Genomic DNA, 23,863 nt, shown 5'->3' with positions numbered 1-23,863 from the left:
CCTAGATCTATTTCTTTTACATTTCTCTGTGTTAGACATGCATATAACATTTTGATGTGTTCAGAAGACCCTTTTGATTTCCTGTCTTCAAGCTAGCTGAATCATAAATTGTGGGTTTTCTGGTTTGGGGTTTCTGGTGGGTTTTTTTGTTTCTTTATTTGTTTTTCTAATAGCTCAAGTCCCACATAAGTTGGTATGTCATATATGTAAGTAGGTTCAGTTAGGCTGTAACAAAAATTAACCCTGCTTATTTTTTGATTCTCCGATAATTTTTTCTGAAGCAAAAGAGAAATATGAATGTTTTATTCAAGTCTGTTATGACGGCTTTTTACTATTTACACAGTTATATGAGGCAATTGTAGTCTAAAAAGAATTATGTGAAGAACTGTTAAAACATTTTTTTTAAAATTTAATTGTCAATACAAAAAAGCATTTTGCCCCAGAATCAAAGTCACTATATCCAGTAAAAGTAATCTTTCCTCACTGAGTCTTCCTTAATGTTTGAAGGACCTATAAAAGAGAAATACAGCATCATTCTATTTCAGCTTATGAATCTACCAAGAGAACTTAGCTGTGATGAGAAACATACTTTTGATCATAAATACTATGTGATTCTTCTTTTGAATCATCTTTATTCTCAATTGTTGTACCAGCATCAGTGCTGACATTAGTGATTTGCTGTACTGTTAGGACCCAATTCAGCAAAGTGCTTGAGAAGTGCTCAGTTTGAGACAGGAGAGTAGATCAATCAAGTTACTTATATCTTTAGAATTTAAATACAGCAAAGTGCTTTCATGAATTCCCATTGAAAAGAAAGAGTTACAATCAAAGGTCGCTTCACATCCTTCATAATCGCCACCTGCATAGATGGAGTGTTTTTAGCTGATTAGCAAACTTTTCTTCTTTGCCCACCCCAAGTCTGCAGATATAAAGAAATACAGTTTGAAAACCAGAATTTTTTTTCACATTGCATAGTTTTAGAAGATGACTATTTTGGCAATCAAAACATGCAAGATTATCTCATCAGAAACAGCAGTTCAGAAGGAAATTCAGAAGGCTTCCTTGAATATTTAAATAAATAAGACCTGATTGTCTTCTCTGTAATATTGTCTTCTAATAGTAATATATGCAGAGAAGACAGAACCGAGACACTGAGGCAACAGAAAAAAAATCTTGCATTTTGTTTTTTTGTTATCTTTTAAAGTTGATTCCTTGTCAAGATTTCTGTAGTAATATGTTTTCCATATAAATAAATGAACATTCAAAAAGGGCTAAGAGCTTTTACAAGATTAGTTTTGACCCTGACAGTTTCTAAAAATGCAGCCACATCTCATTCAGGAAATTGCACTACCACAGGCATTGAACATCCAATCATTCTGAGAATTATATTTTGAGATAAATAAGGAAACATACTGGTGGGGCATTACTACGATCCTTACAACCACAACCAAGCTGTTCATATTTGATGAATAATGGAAAAAATTAATCTCCAGTCACAATACAGGTATTATTAAAAAAGATAAAACCCAAATTAATTTTACCAGTGACATGGTTTCTAATGTTTCTAAAATTTCAGATCTGATCTTCCCATAGCAAAATAGATCACTATTGTGCCACCCACCATTTAAAGGCAAGATGACAGATACCTTGTACATTGATTGCATTTCCCAATCCACTCATCAACCTACATGTTACAACAACACGAGGAAGGATGCATTGCAGTTAAGTTGTGAGCTTCTGGTATCATTCACCTCTTTGCTAGTCTTTATTAGTTAACTATACTGCCGTGAATCTCAGGAGCAAGGGAACAAATGTCAACCCTGCTGTTTGCAATATGTATTTCTAAAAAAAAAAAAAAAAAAAACCAAACCAAAAATAAACTTGCTACAGTATTGTTAGATGGAAGTTTTTTGAAGCCTATAGTCATTCCAAAATGATGGAATACTGCTATATCATTTATGAGACAATAATGAACTGTAAATATTTCTACTTCAGTACTTATATAAAGTTCACTTAATCTGTAAGTCAACAGAAAATACACTGTTCAGTGGGTGAAACACTACACTGAAAGGTAAACTGCCAATAAAAGGGAAAACACTGAATGAATTTTAACCAGCTAAAAAATTTCAGAGGACAAGTCCTTATCTAATAATTGTGACTTATGCCATTCTGAAGAAGTGAAGAAATGCTTAAGTTGGTTGTAGGAGTACAAATCATCTAACTTGAAGTCTCTTGAAGGAAATACAGTTTCTTTTTTTTTTTTTTTCTTAATTTTCAGGAGGATGGAGAGAAAATATTTGATCTGCAAAGATTTCCTAGGGAAATCCAAAGAGAGGAGCAGTCACAAACTTTCCATCAGCTCACTGCAGGGGGGTTGGACTAGATGACCTCTAGGGGTCCCTTCCATCCCCAAACATTCTATGATTCTATGATTTTATGATCAGAGCAGGTTGTCTTCAGGTAATTAAGCTTGAAATTCTATATATGGAGAAACACAGTTGGACTAATTATTGTAGGTGCCTTCCAACTAGAACCATAAGAAAAAGTTCCTGAAAAAGCCATGTCAAGAAAACATCTGCAGTAAGCTCACTGTTTAAAAAAAAGATTTTCAGGCTGATTCTTGTTATAAATTAAAAATTCTTTCATTTTTTGTGTGTATGAATAACAGCTTGTATTTGCATTTTTCCTTATTTGCCATAGAGTTAAAGGTAATTTCAACCTGACAATAAAACATTTCCCATCTCTAGGTATATCAAACCTGTAGAATGAAGAGCTGGGCCTCTTCAGTGTGGGAATGTATCTAAACAGCATAACTGCATGCTCAAAGAGATGTTGCGCAAGCTATCTTGAAAGACAGTATAAAGGAGAATAGAGGGTATTTTGCAGTGGCTGTGGGTAAACAAAGAAGTCCTGCAGCTTGCACCAAGACAGAGAGGAGCACATCTGCATCTGAGAGGTCCTCAGAAGATTTGTTATAGGGTTAAGCCTACATTAATAAAAAGAAAAATCAAGCTACACACATTGAAAAGCCTAGCCTGATGTGCATTTTTTCCTTATTACAAACTATAGCTTTCAAACTGACTTAAAGAAGTTTCGTCATTCAGTCAGCCATATAACGCACAAGTGCTTTGCTACAAGATGAATGTCTATGTTACTAAATTTGTCCCTGTAGGTTCAATAAAGTTTAAATGCCTGTAGGAAATAATTTTTCAACAATTTATGCTTATGCATATCCTATGATACTATAAAGTAAATGAATACATTAATATCTTGATAGATGGTGTATTTAATCCACTGTAGTTCCCAAATTCAACTCTCCACACAACTATTACACAATTCATTATTCAGGAATGATGATACTGATAAATAGAATCCAGAAAACTTCCTCTCAATTGAGCACTGATTTAATTCAGATACTGTCTCACCTGTTTGTTTTCTTTTCTATATTGATTGTAACAAAGCCCTAACATTATAATTCTGTAGCTTTTATTGCAGCAGATAGTAGGAGAATTAGTGGGGTTTTAACTTTACTCAGATGGTTTTAGGAAAGTATTAAACCTTGTTAAATTAATTTTCATCAGAATTTAATTTAGAATTATTTTATAAATTTTTAATGCACAGAAGTTTCCTTATACAACAATTAAATTAATCACAGTCTTATTTATTTCATGGTAGTTATTTAATTTGCACAAACTTCAGTGCAAATTTTTTACACTTGTTCTACGAGCTGTATTATATTATACCCATATTTGCAGAAAAATGCACATTGTGTATAAATTTGAAGGTAGTTGTTAAAGTCACCATGAGTCAGATGCTTACTCACTATCCAGCTGAAATAAAGTGTATTGAATACTATCAGAATAATGTGATAGCTTAATGAATTTTTTAATGTAATATTTGATGAATAAGATCTCCAGTGCTCATCCTGACCCGATGTGACTTGTTAAAAAATCAAAAGTGTTGAATATTTGGTTAGAGATCTAAGGAGGACAGATTTTCTTGTAACATTGCTGTGCTTATACTTTAAGTTCAAAGTGTAATCTGAAAGTTTTGAAAGGCTAAGTAATGAAACAGACAAAAGAAACAAATAAAATGTTCATTTGCAAAATCAGAAGTTTCTGAGATTATCCACACTCCAGATAATGTCTGTTCTTCCATCTCTGGTGCCCATCCACTTCAGTGTATGAGCTTGGTATTTGGTGAGTCAGTGAAAATTATTAAATTTATTCTTCTTGCATGATAATGTTTGGTGGTGTTTGTAGGACACCAGCTGGAAGATCTCACACCAAGGCTATCTTGTAACCACTGACGCAAAGAACTGTTTGTCCCAAAGGAATGCAGCTAACAGGACAGGACTCGATAAGAGAGCAGGGAGCCGGGGCACCCAGAGGTCTTCCTAGACATAAAGGGACTGATAGGGTAGTCTTTGAGATGAGCTGTGAACTTTTAGCTAGAAGGTCATTCTTGTAGGGGTAGATCATGACCAGTGACTCATGGACCACTGACTCAAATCACTCACCGCCTCAAAAGAGGACCAGACAATGTATGTGTGTTATTTAGCATGGTAAGTGGGGAAGGTGTGTCTAAGCAAGGGGTAAAAAGTCACAAGCTACCCAAGACTGTGGGGAAAATTGAAGAACTAATGCACACACACACACACACACACACACACCTCCCGCTGTTGGCTGGACCGATGCTAGAATCCCAGCATTGCAGTAAAAACCTATGCTTTCTTGATTTACCTAAAATCACCTATTAAAGAATTACAAGCCAGCAGCAGATCATTTGGTGTTGTTTCACCTTAATTTGCCCCAGGGGGATTTCAGGAACATTGTGACCTTGCTTGTCCTACCCAGGGTAGCAAGGTGGAGTGGGTCATGACAACTTTGAATAAGGAGATCCTGAAAATCTTACCAGGCACTTATCTGCCTGCTTAGGCAACTAAGTATCTCTCAGAACTCTGGGCCAGAGGCTGTAACTGTGAAAACAGCATGATCTCTAGTTGCAAATCATTAGTAAATAGACTTCACAGGGTAGTAAATTAAGTCAGGTTAGGTGTCTTTAGAATTTTTGTCCATTAATGATAGTGCAGATCACAGAAGCTACAACGTACAGTAGAAGAGCACTACACTTCTTAATCAGACTTCTTGATGGTAAATGCAGCCAATGATATAGTTATAACAGAATACATATGCATTATCTTTACAGCCACACCTTAGTTTATCTCTGCAATGTCTATTAATCTTTGTCGAATAACAGAAAGGAGGTGAAAAGAAGTGTTAAAAAATACAATCTGTTCTTCCATTAATACAAAATAATTTGATTTCCTGTTAAAACACATTTTTCAATGTGTTGAAATGTATTCCAGTTTTGAGTTTAGGAACCTGGTAATGTAGATTTAACTACTCAATAAATTAACAGATTATCAGGTTTAGGATAATGAGGTATAGGGGGAGAAAAAGAAGAAAAAAAGAAATTGTTTTGCAAGAAGCTCTATAATCTGTTAAAAATACATATTCTATTCACATTTTATTTTTTTGAAAATCCGCCAACCTCAGATTTTGTCTATTATTATAAAAGGCAGAAGAAAAAAGAAGAGCAACAGAAGCTACCAAAGGTTCTAAATGGTGCTATGAGAATCTTTGTGTTAAATACTTATAAGACTTTTAAGTCTGTTATTTCAAGTGCTAAAGATATCAGAGGTTGGTAGTTTATGACCCTGGAAAATTTCTGTAATGAATCAATAGTGGTTATCAGTGAAGACTTACTCTTCCTGCACACCAAAAGCATCACCTTCACCAAGAAGACATAACCATTCAATGAAAGATTTTTAACAGATATCTTATTGTTTTATTTATATAATAAAGAAGCTTCATTAGTATTAAATGCTTTTTGATTGTTTAATGATCTGTAGCATATACCAGATTGCTATTGAAAGAGAAGTTGTCAAAGACATTTAATATCATATGTGGTTCATGGTTACTAATCACCTGTAACCTAATGCCTTGAAAATTTAACAGATACTTGCCTCATTTTCCTCTCAGCTTATGATTTCTTGTAACAGGCAGTGCACACAAGAATCCAACGCCTTCAGTAGAAACTGGTTCTCAGCAGAACTGAGAACAAACAAAACACGCTTCCTACAATGCTCGATATTTAGAGATATAAAATTAGGACTGATGAATTCAATTTAACGTTGTGTTCAGCTTCTGTAACTCCAGTGGAGAAAAAAAAAAATAGTCCAACTTCTGCAACACAATCCAAAGTTGCCATGAATATGGCACTCTGTCTGTAGTATACCAGCTTTTGTCTAGAGCCTTTTATCATTCTGTTTTTGTTTACAGACTTTGTTGAAATCAGTATATATTCACCATTACAGCACTGCTTGGATTTTGAGGTCTTGTCTAGTCTGTTCCTGCTGCAAGGGAATGAAAACTGCTTATGTGTTTTCAAGTTGGTTATTTTTTTGTTTTGGTTTGTTTTTTTTTCCAGCAAGAAAGCTTAGATTTTCACCTGCATTTAATTTGGTAGCAGAAGATTAAAAAAGTGATGAACAGTTTTCCATGGTATTCCGTGTCATAGCTTGAATGACTTTCTTAGGTTAACAGTCTACATTGGTAGTATACTTTTTCATGGACCATGTTTTGACAGATAATATTCCACAATACAATAAACAAACAGGCAAAAAACCAGCCCTTGTCAAATTCAGATTTACTTGCTAAACCATAAGAACTCACAGTTTCTATACAAGAAGAACCCATACGAATGTCTAGCATCAGCTTTTTCATTTGTTATTTTGCTTTTTTCATTATGTTTGACATGGTGAGATTGATGTTTGCTATTGACGGCCAGCCGTATTCTTAGGAGAGTAAGTGAAATATAAAATATGCAACAAGTATATAGAAATTTAGTTTATTGGTAGATTATCCCAGAACTAATTTATCTTCAACCAAGTGCAGAAGATACACAACATGTCTGCAGAAAACAATAAAGTTTGTTCTTCACTGTCACAGATATTAACTGAAAAAAACCTCACATAACTTAAAATATTTGACATGACTTGTTAAAGATAATTTCATGGCTCCAAAAGTGCAGCATAGTTTGAATACAGTTTTGCTTTAGACCCACATGCATATTTATTTCTCATTTGTGTGTGATGTACCAACATTTTTAATGAAATTTAGAATTAGGACCTTAAATGAAGTACTGATTTGTAGCCATTATGTGTGTGGCCTTTAATTGTAAATATCAATTTGTTATTTTCTGTAAAGGCAGAAAAGTACTTTATTTAGTCATAAAAACCACTCAGTATCCTGGAGAAAACCTATGCAAAGGGAACTCAACAGACCGGAGAAGTGGGTATAAAGAAACACCATAAAGTTCAGGAAAAGGAAAGGAGAAGTCTTACACCTGTGAGAGAATAAAGCAGAAACAGGAAAAGTTGGGCACTGAACAGAGCCAAAAGTAGTTTTGCAGAAAAGGACCCAGATTCCTGGTGGCATCATGTTGAACATGAGCCAGCAGTGCACCCATGCAGGGTTGAAGATAAACAGCATATGGGGCTGCATTAAAAAAAGCATAGCTGGCAGTTTGAGAGATGGGTTTATTTGACTCTATCCAGTGTGTGTGAGACCAAATATAAAGTTCTATGTCCAGTTTGGCGCTTTGCAGTGCAAGATAGATATTGGAAGACTGGAGAAAGCTCCAAGGAGGTCTGCCAAGATGATCAAGGGGCTGGAGCACCAGAGGAATGAGGCAAGGCTGAGAGAATGGATTTTGTTAAGGCTGAAGAAGATGCTTGGGGGGAAGTAATTTCCATGTTCAATTACCTAATGGCTGGGTATAGAGAAAAGAGATCCAGGCATTTCTTAAGGATGAACAACATGAGGAGGAAAGGCAGTGGAAAGAATTTTCAGTAAGGGAAATTCTAATCAGATTTTAGGAAAAAAAATTTTCAACAAGGATGTGGGCAAGCATGGGAGCAGTTTTCACAGAGAAGCAGTGAATTTTCTGTCTCTAAAGGTGTATGAATCTCAACTGGCCTTGAGCAAAATGGCATAGCTTCAAATTTGACCTTGGTTTGAATAAGAAATTGCACTACGTAACTTCCAGAGACTCTTCTAAGTTAAATCCTTCTGTGATTATATGATATCTAGACAGGTCTATCAAGGTTTGTTAATAGAAAAGGTCTCTGAAGGAGAATCCAGTGAACTACAGGCTTGTCAGCCTGACCTTGGCACCAGGGAAGGTTATGGAGCGGTTTGTCTTGAGTGCGCTCACCAGGCATGTGCAGGACAACCAAAAGATCAGGCCCAGCCAGCATGGGTTCATGAAAGGCAGGTCCTGCCTGACCAACCTGATTTCCTTCTACAACCAGGTGACCCACTTGGTGGATGATGGAAAGGCTGTTCATGTTGTCTACCTGGTCTTCAGCAAGGCCTTTGACACTGTCTCCCACAGCATTCTCCTAGAGAAGCTGGCAGTCAAGTCCAGGGCAGGAGTACTCTTCACTGGGTAAAAAACCAGCTGGATGGCTGGGCCCAGTGAGTTGTGGTGAATGGAGCTAAATCCAGTTGGGAGCTGGTCACAAGCAGTGTTCCCCAGGGCTCAGTTCTGGGGCCAGTCTTGTTTAATATCTTTATCAATGACCTGGATGAGGGGACTGAGTGCACCCTCAGTAAGTTTGCAGATGACACCAAATTGTGTGGGAGTGTCAATCTACTCAAAGGGAGGAGGTCTCTGCAGAGGGACCTGGACAGTCTGGATCAATGGGCCAAGGCCAGCTATATGAGGTTTAACAAGGCCAAGTGCTGGGTCCTGCAGCTCGGTCACAACAACCCCATGCAGTGCTACAGGCGTGGGGAAGAGTGGCTGGAAAGCTGCCTGGCAAAGAGGGACCTCGGGGTACTGGTTGACAGCTGGCTGAATATGAGCCAGCAGTGTGCCCAGGTGGCCAAGAAAGCCAATGGCATCCTGGCTTGTATCAGGAATAGTGTGGCGAACAGGAGCAGGGAAGTGATCATGCCCCTGTACTCCACACCAATGAGGCTGCACCTCGAATACTGTGTTCAGTTTTGGGCCCCTTACTACAAGAAAGATGCTGAGGGGCTGGAGCATGTCTCAAGAAGGGCAACGAAGCTGGTGAAGAATCTGGAGCACAAGTCTTATGCGGAGCGGCTGAGGGAACTGGGGTTGTTTAGCCTGGAGAACAGGAGGCTGAAGGGAGACCTTATTCCTCTCTACAACTACCTGAAAGGAGGTGGTAGTGGGGTGGGTGTTGGTCTCTTCTCCCAGGTAGTGGGCGATATGACAAGAGGAAATGGCCTCAATTTGCGCCAGGGGAGGTTTAGATTGGGCATTAGGAAAAGTTTCTTCATGGAAGGGGTTGTCAAGCATTGGAACAGGCTGCCCAGGGAAGTGGTTGAATCCCCATTCCTGGAGGTATTTAAAAGACAGGTAGATGTGGTGCTTAGGGACATGGTTTAATAGGCATGGTGGTGTTGGGTTGACAGTTGGACTTGATGATCTTGAAGGTCTTTTCCAACCTAAACAATCCTATGATTCTATGTATATGAGGATGTGTATACACTTAAGTGATGCATATGGACAACATGTGCACTTAAGCCACATGTAACTACACCTGGGATAAATAGTGCAATGATATAATGATTTGGAAAATATTTTTATCTTACGTTATTCTATCAATCCAGACTGTATTCAGGCATCTTAACTCCATCTACCTTTAAACACAGACACAGAAGAAAGAAAAATAATCAGTTTACAGCAGATTTTTCACTAGACTGAACTGCCCTGAAGCTACTATTTCCTATTAAATGTTCAATGGTGGTCACGGATTTCTAGAGTTCAGGGCTTCATAATGCACAAGGCCGTGAGCACTGGTCATACTAACCAGGAATAACTGGGGGGGTTTTTTGTCACTTACCTATCAACAACATGAAAAACATCATGTACACATGAACACAGCTTCTCAGTGATAATACTGGAAGTGATCCAGAAACAGCTTTTCAGTTTTGAAGTGTTATTGTTGCTTTATTTAACTTAAATATTTATGATCTGGGGAAGATATATACTAGATGAAGTTATCTGAAGGGGTGTTGTTCCACTCAAAGTCATGTTATAGTCCATAGTCTCATTAATAATGCAATTAAAATGTTTTGGTCTTTTTTTAAAGTCTTCCTAGTATCTATGCCTTTCCTCTGATGTTATGATATTCCTTCCAGTGCTCCCCTGAGTCCTTAGGTTGATGCTCCAGCCCTTCTCAAGAAGGATGGGAGACAGGGGGTCACAGTGATTTGTCAGCATCTGCGCATCTCTGCTGAAAGAAGTGTGACATTGATCTTTTTTTTTCTCCTCAGGTTTGGGCTCTGCTTGGTGTTATTCATGAAACATATATAGAATACATGTTCCTTTTCCAGATTAAGCGAAAGTGGCCCATCCACTGTTGCGAATATTTATAGGTTTCCCTGTCACATCCCGATTTCTTCTCCCAGGCTGCCAGCTGCAGCCTGGCAGTGGCCCCCAGCACCCCTATCCCTAGGCACAAAAAAGGACCATGGTTTGCCAGGTAATGACTGGAAGAGGACCATGCCCAGGGCTGAAGCTTGAGCAGGAGAGGCAGCAGTCACTGGCCCTGGTACAGGTTTTAAACCAGTGATACCCAGCTCAGGCTGTGTAATTCTCAACTTCTGTGTCTACTGAGAGGATGTATGAAGTCAATGTGTGTTGGACACTGTAGTAATCATATACTTGGGTCTAATACCATACAAAAAGATGAAATAAAGAATTACTTATATCTGTGAGCTAGGCAAATTAGCAAGGTCTGGAATACAGAATTATAAATACATGATGCTGTTGACAAGTTAGAGGAATGGCCTGAAATAAACTGAAATAAAGAGGAAAGTGCAAAATGTCTCATCTAGGTAGGAATAGTCATCTTTGTACATATTCAAAATGGTAAACAGTGGACTAGATTGAATTTCACTGCAGAATGTGACTGAAGAGTTGCAGTGGATGACAAAAGAAATGTGTTTATCCCAAAGAATAAGGTAGGAATGGCCACAGGCAACTGTCTATTCTATCCCTGTTTCATTACAAAGATTATTCTGTGTAAGCCTTGACCAATGTTTGTCTAGTTTATTCTTAAAAACCATGAGTAATAAAGTCTTTCTACAGTCTCCAGAGAATCTGCTCTAAAGCTTCACTACCCTTCTTTTTATGGTGGTTTATCTAATGTTTGAATTTTTTTTTCTCTAATTTAATCCCATTTTTCCTTTTCTATTATGCACATGGAGAACATAATTTTGGGGTTTTTTGCAACCTTTTAGGAACATATAGACCCTTAGCATGCTTTTCCTCCTCTAAATGTAAGTCTTTTTTTCTACAAGATAGAAAATCAGTTTTTCTGGTCTTTCTGGGCCACTAAAGCTGTGGCTTTTGTGCTGTATGCTGCTGTCTAACAGCTCAAACTGCTTCAGATGATTATCAAAGCAGTGTTGGTCTTGGGATCACTGGGATTTTTCTATGAGGAAGCTAGAGGCTAATAAAATTGACATTAATCAGGTTATGCTAGGACTTGGCTGTTGCAGCATCCCAGGCTAGTTCTGCAATGAACTACTGTAGAGACTTTGCCAAATCCCATCTCTCCCATCTCCCCACAGGGAGCCCTGTCCTTGGCTTTGCAAAGTAAATGGTACATATCTTGAAACTCTTCACTGCAGAAAGGGATGAGATGTATCTGACTGGAGGCAAACTGGTGTTAGAATAAAGTGTTGTATCATTCTGGGGCATAGCAAAAAAAAAAAAAAATTGATCTGTCAACAGGGCAGGTCACAGACCTTATGACTGGAACTCAGTAACCTCTAACGTTAAATTACTAACATAACCCCTAGCTTTCTTTGAGCTGGTCCAACTAGTCTTCACCCAGGAAATTCTGAGGCACGGTTTTAGGGCTAGCATGGGCCAGAGACCATTTCCAACAAACAATCTGGATATAGCAACCCTGTTATGAAGCATTAGGGAATTAGATGGTGTGGATATCTAGACTACTGCTGGTTCCCCTCAGGGTCATGGAATAAGCTCTGATTCTCTTTAGTTGACTAGCACAGACATATTTGTAATGCAATTCGTCCTTTTACCCTGGCCACATATGGGCACCACACTTCAAAAAGCAAGTTTAATTAGTTAGAGCAGAAAACCATGTTCAAGAAAATGTGTGCTACACAAAGCAAAAAAGATTTCAGAAATACACAATAATAATATTCATACATATGAAAGATTGTGGCAAAGGAGCAAATAAATAATTACTTTCTACACTATGAACAAGACAAAAAATAATAGACCTATTTTGCAGGTCTTGAGGGTGACAGAGCACTGGAACAGGCTGCCCAGGGGCTTGTGGAGTCTCCTCTGGAGATATTCAAAACCCAACTGGACGATGTCCTGTGCAACCTGCTCTAGATGAACCTGCTTTAGCAGAGGGGTTGGACTAGATGATCTACAGAGGTCCCTTCCAACCCCTGTCATTCTGTGATTCTGTGTGCAGCAAGAAAGATTAAGCCTGGGTATAAAGGCAGGCCTCCTGATGAGGAGATAGCTAAGCACTCAAGTGAGTTACTTAGGCATTCAATGGATATAGGATAGCTAAAGATTTTTAGATATAGATCAGAAAAAAACATTTCTCTGGTTCAGTTTAAGTAGAATTATAATAATAGAATCACAGAATTTTCTGAGCTGGAAGGGACCCACAAGGATCATTAAGTCCAATTGCTGACTCCACACCGGGCAATCTAAAAGTTAAACTATATATCTAAAAAGACTGTCCAAACACTTTTTGAACATGGAGAGGCCCTGGGGAACTTATTGCAGTGCTTGAGCGACCTCTCAATGAAGAACTTTTCCTTAATATCCAATCTAAACTTCCCCTGGGGCAGCTTTAGGCTGTTTCTTCATGTCCTATCAGCAGACACCAGAGAGACATGATCAGCACCTCCCTTTCTCCTCCCCCTCATGAGGAAGTTGTAGACAATAATGAGGTCACTCCTCAGGTCTTTATGCTGAACAAACTTAATATCCTCAGCCACTTCTCGTAAGTCATGCCCTCTAGTCCTTTCACCATCTCTGTTATTTTTCTCTAATATTTTTATGTCTTTCTTCTATTGTGGAGCCCAAAATTGTGCATGGTACTTGAGGTGAAGCCACACTGATGATGAGTATATTGGGACAATCACTTCTTTCAACTGGTTATCTATGCTGTGCTTAATACACCTCAGGATACTATGGACCCTTTTAGCTGCTAGGGCACATTGTTGACTCATATTGAGCTTAATTAATCCTGATTTGGCATAGAGGGTGGAGCAGATCCCCTTTTAAGGTTTCTTCCTGTCCTATTTTCTATGGTACTACTACCACAAATGTGAAGGTAATACTAGGGACGATACTGACCCCTCAGTTGTGCCAATGCATTGCATGAGAGATTGCCAGTTGTATGGAACTAAAATAAAGCTGGGGATCATGCTAACAACTCAGTGTTATGCCATTCCAATACTTCAGCTCATGCTCTGGATCTGATAGTATCCTAGTGCAGATTTAAGCCTATATGGGATGATCAGGTTATATCTGTGCTGGTAAACCACACAGTCTTAGGGTGGAACTCCAAAGAGAAGAACAAAGTGGTTTGTTAGACAATAGCTGTGAAAATATTTTAAAAATGTCTAGAAACAAGAGAAGAGGTATGGAGGACTGGACAAACCTGTAACTAATGTTGCCGAGCCTAGAACAGAGAGAGACATGGTAAGCCAGCACGTTAAGGTTGAAGTCAGGAGAGAACTTGAAAACCTGGAACAGAAACTTAAAGTAAATACAAGTAAAAGATTAATTGGGGGAAATTTTCAAGGTTTTTTGGAGAGAAAATTATTTATTAGATTGCTGTGTAGGTGGCAGTGTAGACTAGTGGGTCTTAAAATTGTAAAGAATAGCTTGTTTTTATGTGTGTCTACATTAAAAAATTACTTTAAATCATTCCTCCATCCCTCTTTTTCACCATGGAGAACAGCATGACACCAGCTGGCATTAAACTAAAAAAATGGGAAAGTGGATTTTTCTCAGTTTTCTGAAAAACCAAATATACACCCACATTTGAAGGGGATGACTAAACCTGAAAATATTTAAGCTCTAGCAAAAGAGGCTGTGTTAACCTATTTAATTTTTTCGTTTGCTTTTTTTTTCAGAAGGTTTTAATCTGAAAACCAGGGATTTTAATGAAAATTCTCAAATGAAAAATAAGAAGGAGTTTTTAACATTCAGAACAAATATATACTTATGATTTTCTTTGTGTAAAAGGTTTGTACCGACTTTGTGGAGTCACTGAAGCAAGTTATAAATGATGTATGAAATGAAAGCTCACTGCCAAATGCACAGAAAGAATACAGACACCACTTTTCAATTACTGCTGCCACATGCTTTATAATTTACTATAATGTTGTTTTTTAGTTTTTGTTTATTTTTCTCTCTTCTGAACTGGAACGACAATACAATACTGAGAAGTGTCTGAAAAAACATACAAATAAAGTTAATTTTTAAAGGCTGCTTGAATTTAGGTTTTTACATATTTTTTTCCTATATTTTTCTAAGGACCTGAAGAGCTAGATCTATTTTAAACCATTTCTCCTCTTTCTGTTACTAAAATAAGTTACAATTAATCATACACAAACTTCTTCCATCTTTGTTAAGAATAATGCCTATCAGTTCACGCTCGTAAAAATGTTAGAAAATGGAAGCTATGCAAGGTATCATGAAATAACTTTGTAAATTCATTTTTTAATAACAAAATACATGATTTCAAATACAAGGGATGTAACAGAAGTCTTTAGCAGAAGTCTTCCCCTGGGGATAACAGAACTGCACCCTTTTTGGTCAAGAGTAATCTAAGATTCCCATTTTTAATAATATTAAGAATGTGGTTAAATTAAGTGTTAAAAAAGATCATACTGCACAAGTCTTTACACTTGTTACTGAAGTATAGCCATAGTCCACATTCAGAAAACTTTATCCATACCACTAAAATGTATACAGCAATATATATGCAGGTGAGGCTAATTGATACAATTTTTTAAAATTTCTTGTTACTGATTTCTATACTACTTTGGGTGGCTGTATATACTGATAGAAAGATTATGCACTCAGGTAACGTAAAGCTGCACTATGTCAGAATAGTGACTTCCACATATCCTTTGCAAGACTGAAATGTCTACACAAAAGCCAGTCAGAGGTCAGTTAAGGCCTCTATTTTCTTTCTCATCCAAAGATTAATTAGAATATATCCATTGATATGAACTGTCAATAAAAATACATATTTATGAAGTTGATGTCTTACAGATGCATTATTATATTATTTCAGATAAAATTTCATAATACTTGCTGCATTTCTTTTGTGTAGAAGACATAATATTATACTGTAACATTGGATTATCTCAGTTAAATGAGGGCAAATCCAAAGTAAATCCACTCAAAATTAGAAGTTTATAACAGGATTTGGCCTGTTTTATGGCATTTATGGCAGCTGAATCAAGTCTTAGGAAGAGTTAAGCTAAATATCTATCACATATAACTTAAATTCTAACATGGGATTATTTTAGCATTCAATTCCCATTTATTTAATTTATGCTGACTTTGGAATAAGGGTTGAGAATATTTAGAACCCAGAAATAAAGCATTTCCTTCCACCTCTCTTTTGAATGCATTAGTTAACAACTATATTATGATTGTTTTGTCACTAGAAAGAGATTAATTCTTATTTATAGCGTAAATTGCTTCCTTGTCTAAGGATAATTACTCTAAATAAAAAAAAATATTTTATAGAATGCTCACTAATATTTATCAGTATAGACACCACTTTAAAATGAATTCCACAATAAAGTTCCTCAATATGATACCAAGTAGAAACCTGAAGAAAAGAAGAAAAACACATCTAAAACTCTTGAATGTATATCCTTTAGTCAACTGTCATAGTCAATACTGAATTCCTATATGTGGTGTTACAAAACATTCTTAGTTGTAGAAAGCCTTCTAGAAATGTCTGTTTTTCTCCAATATGCTAATTTCAGAACCTCAGTAAGGTGTCTAGGTATAGTCAAAATGGATTCAGGTCTTTACTGAATTTTTGGATGATGAGCGACTTTAAGCAAGATTGTATCTTTTACGACACATAAATTTAGGCTCTTTATGGAAGCAAGGCTTTTTGCAGATGTCTTTGGTCTGTGAGGAATCTGTATCTTTTTCCTTACACTTTTAAATAATAGAAATCTTGCCTATCTCATATAGTGTTTGCAATATATCTAGAATAAGGAAACTACTATTAAGCAATGATATGTGTGATAAAAATTGAAAAATAAGCTGATCAGAAATCCAGGTTGTCCGTGTTTCTACCTTCACCATCAAACTCAAGGAATGTATCTTGCTGCTGCAATTGGTCAAAAGACAGGATAATAAAACACTTAATGTACATGGTTTAAATATAGAATGAAAAATACGAGCTTACTTTAAAAAAATCAATAACATTTGTCACATCTGTGGCATCAGAAGTGTTAGGCTCCTTGTTAGCAAGAAAAGAGAGAAATTGCAAAAATGACCCAACAGGACTAACCTGTTTCACCAATTTGTATAAGATATTTAGACAAGGCATAGTATTTGAATAGGAATCAGTAAAGGACAACTAACAGGCATGTGAGGCAGACTAATAAATTATATTTTTCCTCATTTAAGCCTGGATTTTAACAGACTTTGTGTGCATCAGTGAAGCTCATCATGGATGAGTGGGGAGAAAAAGAAAAAGACAATAGACTATCAGGAAAGGGAGAGACTAACAAAGGTTTTAAACAAATGTTATCAAAGCCAGAAGACAACAAACAGGCTACACGGCTACCTACCTGCCAAAAAAGTGCATATAAGTGTGATGCTCCTATCTAAATTGAGTGCCTGGTTCAGTTATTGAATGTCCCTTTATTAACTGTTAGGAATTTATATCACTAAACAACGAAAGAATTGCTACACAATAGCTGAGCATTCTGTAAAAAGTGCAAATGTAATTGAGCTATTTACATAACAAAAACACTCCTGAAAGGAGATAAAATGTACTCAGTAATTAATTTTTTGTTTATGATACTTGTGGTGCATTCCAATGCTTGATTAACAAATGCAAAATAAAACACTTCCAGAACAGCCATTATGGGACTAACAGAAGATGCTAAAAGAAGAAAAAATAAACAAGGGGTACAGTGTAATACTGGTCATCCTATTTTTATTTTAAAATGTGAGCCATATAAGAAAGACAGGAAGATTGCATTGTTAAACATCAGGAGGGCAACACAAAGTCAAAATACAACCAGGTGCTTCAAGGTTCAATGTAAAAGCTATTCATTTATTTCAGGAATTAAATTTGCAGAGCAATGAATGATGTCCATTGTCTAGCGCATCTCCCCTTTTATTCCTTCAAACCATTAAATGAAAATATGACATGAATCAAATCAAGGATCTTCAACATGGAAAGAATCAAACCAAGGGATTCATTTGGCTTTCAGGCTGATTAATTTCAGAAGCGCTGTGGATCTGGGTCTGAGGAACTGAACAGTTTACTGTTTAATACTTTCAGAGAGCACATTTCTATAAATTCCCAAGACAGACAATCATACCTTTACCAAACTTCGATTATGTTTTAGTTTGGATAGATTGTTTGAATGAACAACTGCATAATATTATTTATAGAATGTGTAAGGGCACAGGAAGGGAGAGCATGTGGTCAGTCAACCTTTGTGCTACTGGATTCACGTGGCTATTAAGCTGTTGGAAGACTGCTGCTTTTTGTTACCTACTCATTCATACCACATTTAATTTTTTAAGAAATAGCATACACTCAGAAAGGAACTGTTAACTGAAAAATGACTAGTGTCAACGTATATATGCACGTATCTATTTTTTAATTATTTACATGCGTCTGTATGTATGCATATATTCCTTAAAAAATAAGGTTCTAATATTTTGTTATAATATATTCAGCAAGTTTGATAAGATATTTGGTAACTTTAAGCTACTTTAGTGATGGGGGAGTTAAAGTGGCATGATTAACTTATTTTCTATTAAGCTAATCTGCCTGCTAATGATGAGGTGCAGCTGAATACCAGAATATTTAGTATATCTAATGGACCACTACTAAGCATAATGTATCCTCTCTTTACAATAATCAATGATATTCCCGCTGATCACAATAGGTATATTATTTTTCAGATGGCTGATCTCCATATACCAGCATTCAGTACCAATAATACATTAAGACAGTAAGTCAGTATCAACTCAGTATAGAAGAGCAGCTGAAATGTAGCTGCTTTATCATAAACTTACAAATGATTAATTCATTCTGCTTATTGCCTCTTCCAGTTTCAGTCACTCCACAATAAATTATCTACTAACTTACAACTCACAAAATTTAATAGCAAAATATAAATGGGCTGGATTTGCAGGGTTTTTTTCTTCAGATTAATTTCCATGGCTAGAGTCAAGACTCGATATTTTATTAGTGACCTGTAAGAAACTGGGAGGAACGAATTTGATAAAAAAATCATGAAACCATGTTACTTAGATTAGTTTTTTCTTAAGTATCTCTTTATAAATCAAGTTGAGGATTTTGGGACTAACTTGTTTCTAATGAATAAAACTCCAGTAACCACACAGGCTTGAGGGAAAGTCCATCAAAAAATAAAGATCAGAATTTATGGCAAAGGAAAAAAAAATCAAAATAACACATAATTCTACTGCATCATACATGTAGGGCTTAATCCTATAATTTTGACATTAGCAGGACCTCTGATATTTCTGAGGTCCAAAACAATTTGATAAGTTGTTCTGGTGTATCTTGCTTGAAATCTTCTGACAGACATTGAGTTTGATGCTGAGTGAAACTGTAAGAAGTGTCTCCTTAAAACCATTTGGCATCCCTGTTCCTTGATAATTTCATTTGACTGTTTTATTTCACTTTTTTCCCCCTATATATACTTAGTAAAAATATACTATCTAAAAGATTTCCTGTTAAATTAATACAAAACGTTGACAACAGTGAAAGTGCTGCACATTGCAGAAAAATAGTATCTAGTTAAATCAGATTTAAACAGTAAAGATTTGTATTTACTTTATCTTGGAATGATTAGATCCACAGTTTCACATTGCAAATACTATGTCAACCCAACTCCTTGTGCAACCAGTGATTATCTGTACACCCAGTTTAAAAGGACCTGGATCAGATCCTGAATCAGTAGCATATTCTTGTGCATCAGAATAACAGAAAACATACAATAGGGTTTTCTTCTCTTAACTTTCAGCAGCGAAGGATAATGAAAATAGCAATATGACAACTGCATTTCGCCATGCACGATTTTCAAGTGTGAACTGTATTATGCTGATTCTTTTTTCACCTAACAGGATCAGTAGTGAAACCTCTTGGAAGAGAATTGTCAAAGATGAGACGATATATATATTATAAGATCAATAGTTGTTCAGTATGCATTGTATGGAAGAGGGGAGACTATATAACAATAATGAAGAAATATATTGCACATGGCGAATATCATGTTCTTTAATATGGCTCCAATAAAATAAGAGATTAATGAGAGTCTTTAAATCCAGGAAAATTTCTTGACAAGAAGCTATCAGCTAATGCAGTGTTTTACACATTTGAAAATGGGAAAAAAATTGCGCACAAGCTTGTTATTCTACTTCTTTTTCCTTAAATGATCTAAAGTACAGTTTCATACCCATTATGCAATATTTATACTAGAGTGTATTACAGAGGTACAACTACAGTTGTCTGTCTTGAAGTGGTGCACAGTCAGTGTATTAAAGTCTGAAGGTGTCCAGTCCAATTCTACTTTTACTGTACTGTCTTCAAAAGGATTGTAGAAATGCAGGGAAGTGGTATGAATTGGACAAATATAAATTCCTTATCATGCAAAAAACCTCACAGAAAGTCATTTTGAAGTGAAATAAAATATATTAATTCAAACATATTTGATAAGCTTTTTGTAATCACATGAAGTTTTTCAAGAAACAAACTAAACAAAACATGTAAAGAACACATGTCTCCTTAATTCTCTCCTGTTTAAAGGCAAACTGTCAGTCAGCTAGAAGGCTCATTTTTCACATCCATGTGAGTGATTTTGAATACGTGAAACCAGTATTCCTTTCCTCAGTGAGTGACAGTTTGTGACTTTAAAGATATATGCTTCTTCCATTAAAAGAGTATATTTTGTTTCCAGAACTAAAAATATTTTCTCTCATAAGCAGTACTTAAGATGATGTGAAAGTGCTCTGCTTTCCTTCCAAAGGACTAAAAATAATTCTGATTGAAGTTAAATCTTTAAGCTGGAAGAAAATACAGAAAAGGAAACTTTCAAGTTTTAATTGCACCTGGTTCGAAGGAAAAAGTGTAAGGTCAGGAGCCTTGGAAACTCTTTCTTTCCATGGAGCATGAGACAGATATATGAAATATTCTTCAATTTACTGAGCCAATGGTTCTTAAATTTCATGTTGCCTTCTAGAGCTGGTTAATGATTATTGGATCATGAAAGTTATCAATATGAATCCTAAGCATTACAAATTACTGTGTGTAAAGATGCATTTGCAAATATCTGTGCTTTATAATATGTATTGTAATGGTCTCAAGCTCCCACTGTGTAAACTAGAAGTGTGAACTCCTGTTCCCAGTCTGCAGTCTGAACCTAAAACTATGGCCCAAAATTGAAAACTGATTTATTACACATTTCTTCAAATGCTCCACGTTTACCACAATGTCAAGTTTCCATACAGTCTTTTCGTTCTGGGTAGCTCAGGCAGTGGGAAATTATTATAGCATGATGTTTTTGCTCAGTGTATAATTTAGAAACAGGCTTCAGAAGTAAGATGAAAGTTACCATGAATCTTAACAGTTTTTACAACAGTGGCCTTACAGCTCACTTCTTGTTTACTCTATCCAGCTGTCACATACATATACTACAGAAATCAAAGCAGCTAGTAGGCAGGATAGTTTACGCTTTCATTGTTATGGGCTTATATTTAAGTTTGCTTATGCACATAGAAAAATGTGAATAAAAAATATTCTTCCTTGGAAGTATTTGTAATAAGAATTAAAATATAGCTAAAATCAGTAGCTCAGCAAAAGTGCATAGTACCTGTGAAGTGGTAAAAAGTCTGAAGAAATTTTTCATCCATTTTCTTTGGATAGAACACTATCTGTGAATTTAACCTGTGGTATTTCTTTATTCATAGCTCTTTGTCACTCATACTCTATACTTTCCATGTCCAGGAAATCCTATACCAACACCTGCAAAGTCTTTCTCTCAGAGGAATCTTCTTTGCCTGAATACAGATATGTAAATGAGAAATGTGAGAATGTCACCCAGGGATAATAAGCATCAGTCCTTCCCCTTTGAAATAACAAGCATCTGGAGACATTTCTTAGGAAAATAAATTCTTGTTTATAGACAAAATACAAAAAAATACTGCGCGTACTGAAAAAGGTAAAGTATTTGAAATGTCCACATTTAATCAAAAAGTGATAATCAGATAGAAATATCCTTGTGAAATATTTAGGAAACGTGGTTTGTGACCTCAGGTTTGTCTGTCTTATACAACTCCATGGATGCAAGAAGATCTTTAATGAAGCAACAACAACATCTGTTGTGAACTTTTTTATACCAGGCAGACCATCCTAATTCAGATGAAAACCGTGAAGTTACTGAGAGATTTGTATGCCACTGAGACAAAAAAAAATTATGATGTTAACCACACCACTTTTGTACACCTTTTAGGAAATGATCACTCACAGAAAATAGATTAAGAGATAGGAGAAAAACAAACAGACAAACAAGACAAATTTTGAAGACTCTCCAGAACTCCCCAGGGCATAGGCATTTTTCAAGAAAATAATTGTGGTCCTCTCAGCAATACAAATCAGGGACTATTTCAAAAATTTTACTGCTCCTTTGTAGGAAGTGTGGCCTGAATCAGTCTTAAAACAAACAAAAAAATTGTATAAGTTTTAAGAAATTAAAATGATGACTTTTGAAAAAGCCCCGCATGAAGAGGGGATGTAAAGAAATCAGAGTTATATGGTGCATGGAACATTTATCCTAACTTCCTTACCAGGTTCCAGGTTCACTATGTACAAGTTGGTTAATTAGCCATTATTACTTGTGGTTTTTGTAATAAATTATAAAAGGTTCCATCAATCCTACATGGTAAATATATTTCATATGTTGAGATTTTTAAATTATTTTTTATTTTTTTAGTGATGCTATATGTAACAATCAGATTTTCAAGAAAGACAAAAGGTGAGAGATACTGTACCACTTGCTGAAATAGATAACCACTGCTATGTATAAACAACAGGTACAGTATTTAAAGTCATTACAATGTTCAGGCTGACTCTAGATTGCAATAATGCAACATGGAGCCTTGAAATGTGTTCTGAACCATGTTTCCTACAGCTTCTTTTTGCTCCTCCACCTTTGTTATGGCATTTTCCCTGTAAATTTACAAGGAAATTGCAAATGTAAACTAAATGAGCCTTTATTTACACTAAAAGCTAACTGACCCAGCTGACCGATGATAGAGGCAGCACAGGGATAAGCAGAAATTAGAAGACAGCTTTATGGATAGTCATATATGTCTTCTACATATTTAAATTCCCTGAAGTTGTACATGTATATGCATATAATTCCCATTCACATATTTTTGTAGTCAATCATATTGCTGGATAGTGCTAATACCAATCAATTATTAATTTATAGCATGTTAAACATGTTTTTTCAACAATAAAAAAACATTTCTTAGCACAAGAAGATCAATTTACTAATTTAATATTTTCTTACCCCTGTGCAACATTACTAAAATGCTATATTCATCTTTGCCTCCATCTTTGTTCTTCCTGGGGTACAACATTCTTAAAGATTTCTGATGTCTATGTGTTTTTATTTAGGCAAGGGCATTTCAATGTTTCCACTAAAATAACCTCACAGAAAATTAGTGTGAAGCCTACATAGTTAGCACTGGGAAAAAAAAAAAAAAGAATGAAAGAAGATTACATAGTTTTTGCCACAAAATTAGTGTGAAGCCTACATAGTTAGCACTGGAAAAAAAAAAAAAGAATGAAAGATTACATAGTTTTTGCCATAGTTTAATTATATGATTCTATTGTCTGCTCTATTGGTTTTTAAACAATAGCTCAAGAATGAGTCAAATTCTCACCAAATTTTAGATTTCTAAGCTAGCAGTCTCCAAAAAATTCTGCCAAGGTGGAAGCATGCTACCTTTAACAATAATCTCACACCTGTACTGTTGCAGGGGATAATCTAGCAGTAACATCCCTTTTTTTAGAATTAATTTGGAAATTGGAAAATGGGTTCTTATTTGCAAACATGTGATGGAAAAGATCATCATGTTATTAGGATGCACAGATGTGGATGGGATGGTCACTTCTTCACAAACGACAGAAATTTTGAAATTAATCCAGAAGCTATGAGCCCCAGTCTAGATCATGATATACATTTTAAGGCTGAACTCCAAGCTTCTAAGATAAATGTATTCCTGTATATAAAAGAGGTAGCATCTTAGAACAATACTTTACTGCCTGCTTTGGATTGTCTCTTTGGTTAGTTGTATTTACAAAAAAACATTCTCTGTTGATTTCTTCTTTAAAGTTGAAAATGTCATTCCACTGAAGACCAATGGTTTCTGTTCTTAAATTATTTAGTTAGGAGAACATATCATTTTCTTGATAAATCCCAAAGACTTTTTATATACA

The sequence above is a fragment of the Egretta garzetta genome, unplaced genomic scaffold (genome assembly GCF_000687185.1).
Source record: "Egretta garzetta isolate BGI_Z169 unplaced genomic scaffold, ASM68718v1 scaffold55, whole genome shotgun sequence".
Classification (NCBI taxonomy): Eukaryota; Metazoa; Chordata; class Aves; order Pelecaniformes; family Ardeidae; genus Egretta; species Egretta garzetta.
The sequence above is the reverse complement of the archived record's forward strand: the minus strand, read 5'-3'. Positions refer to the sequence as shown.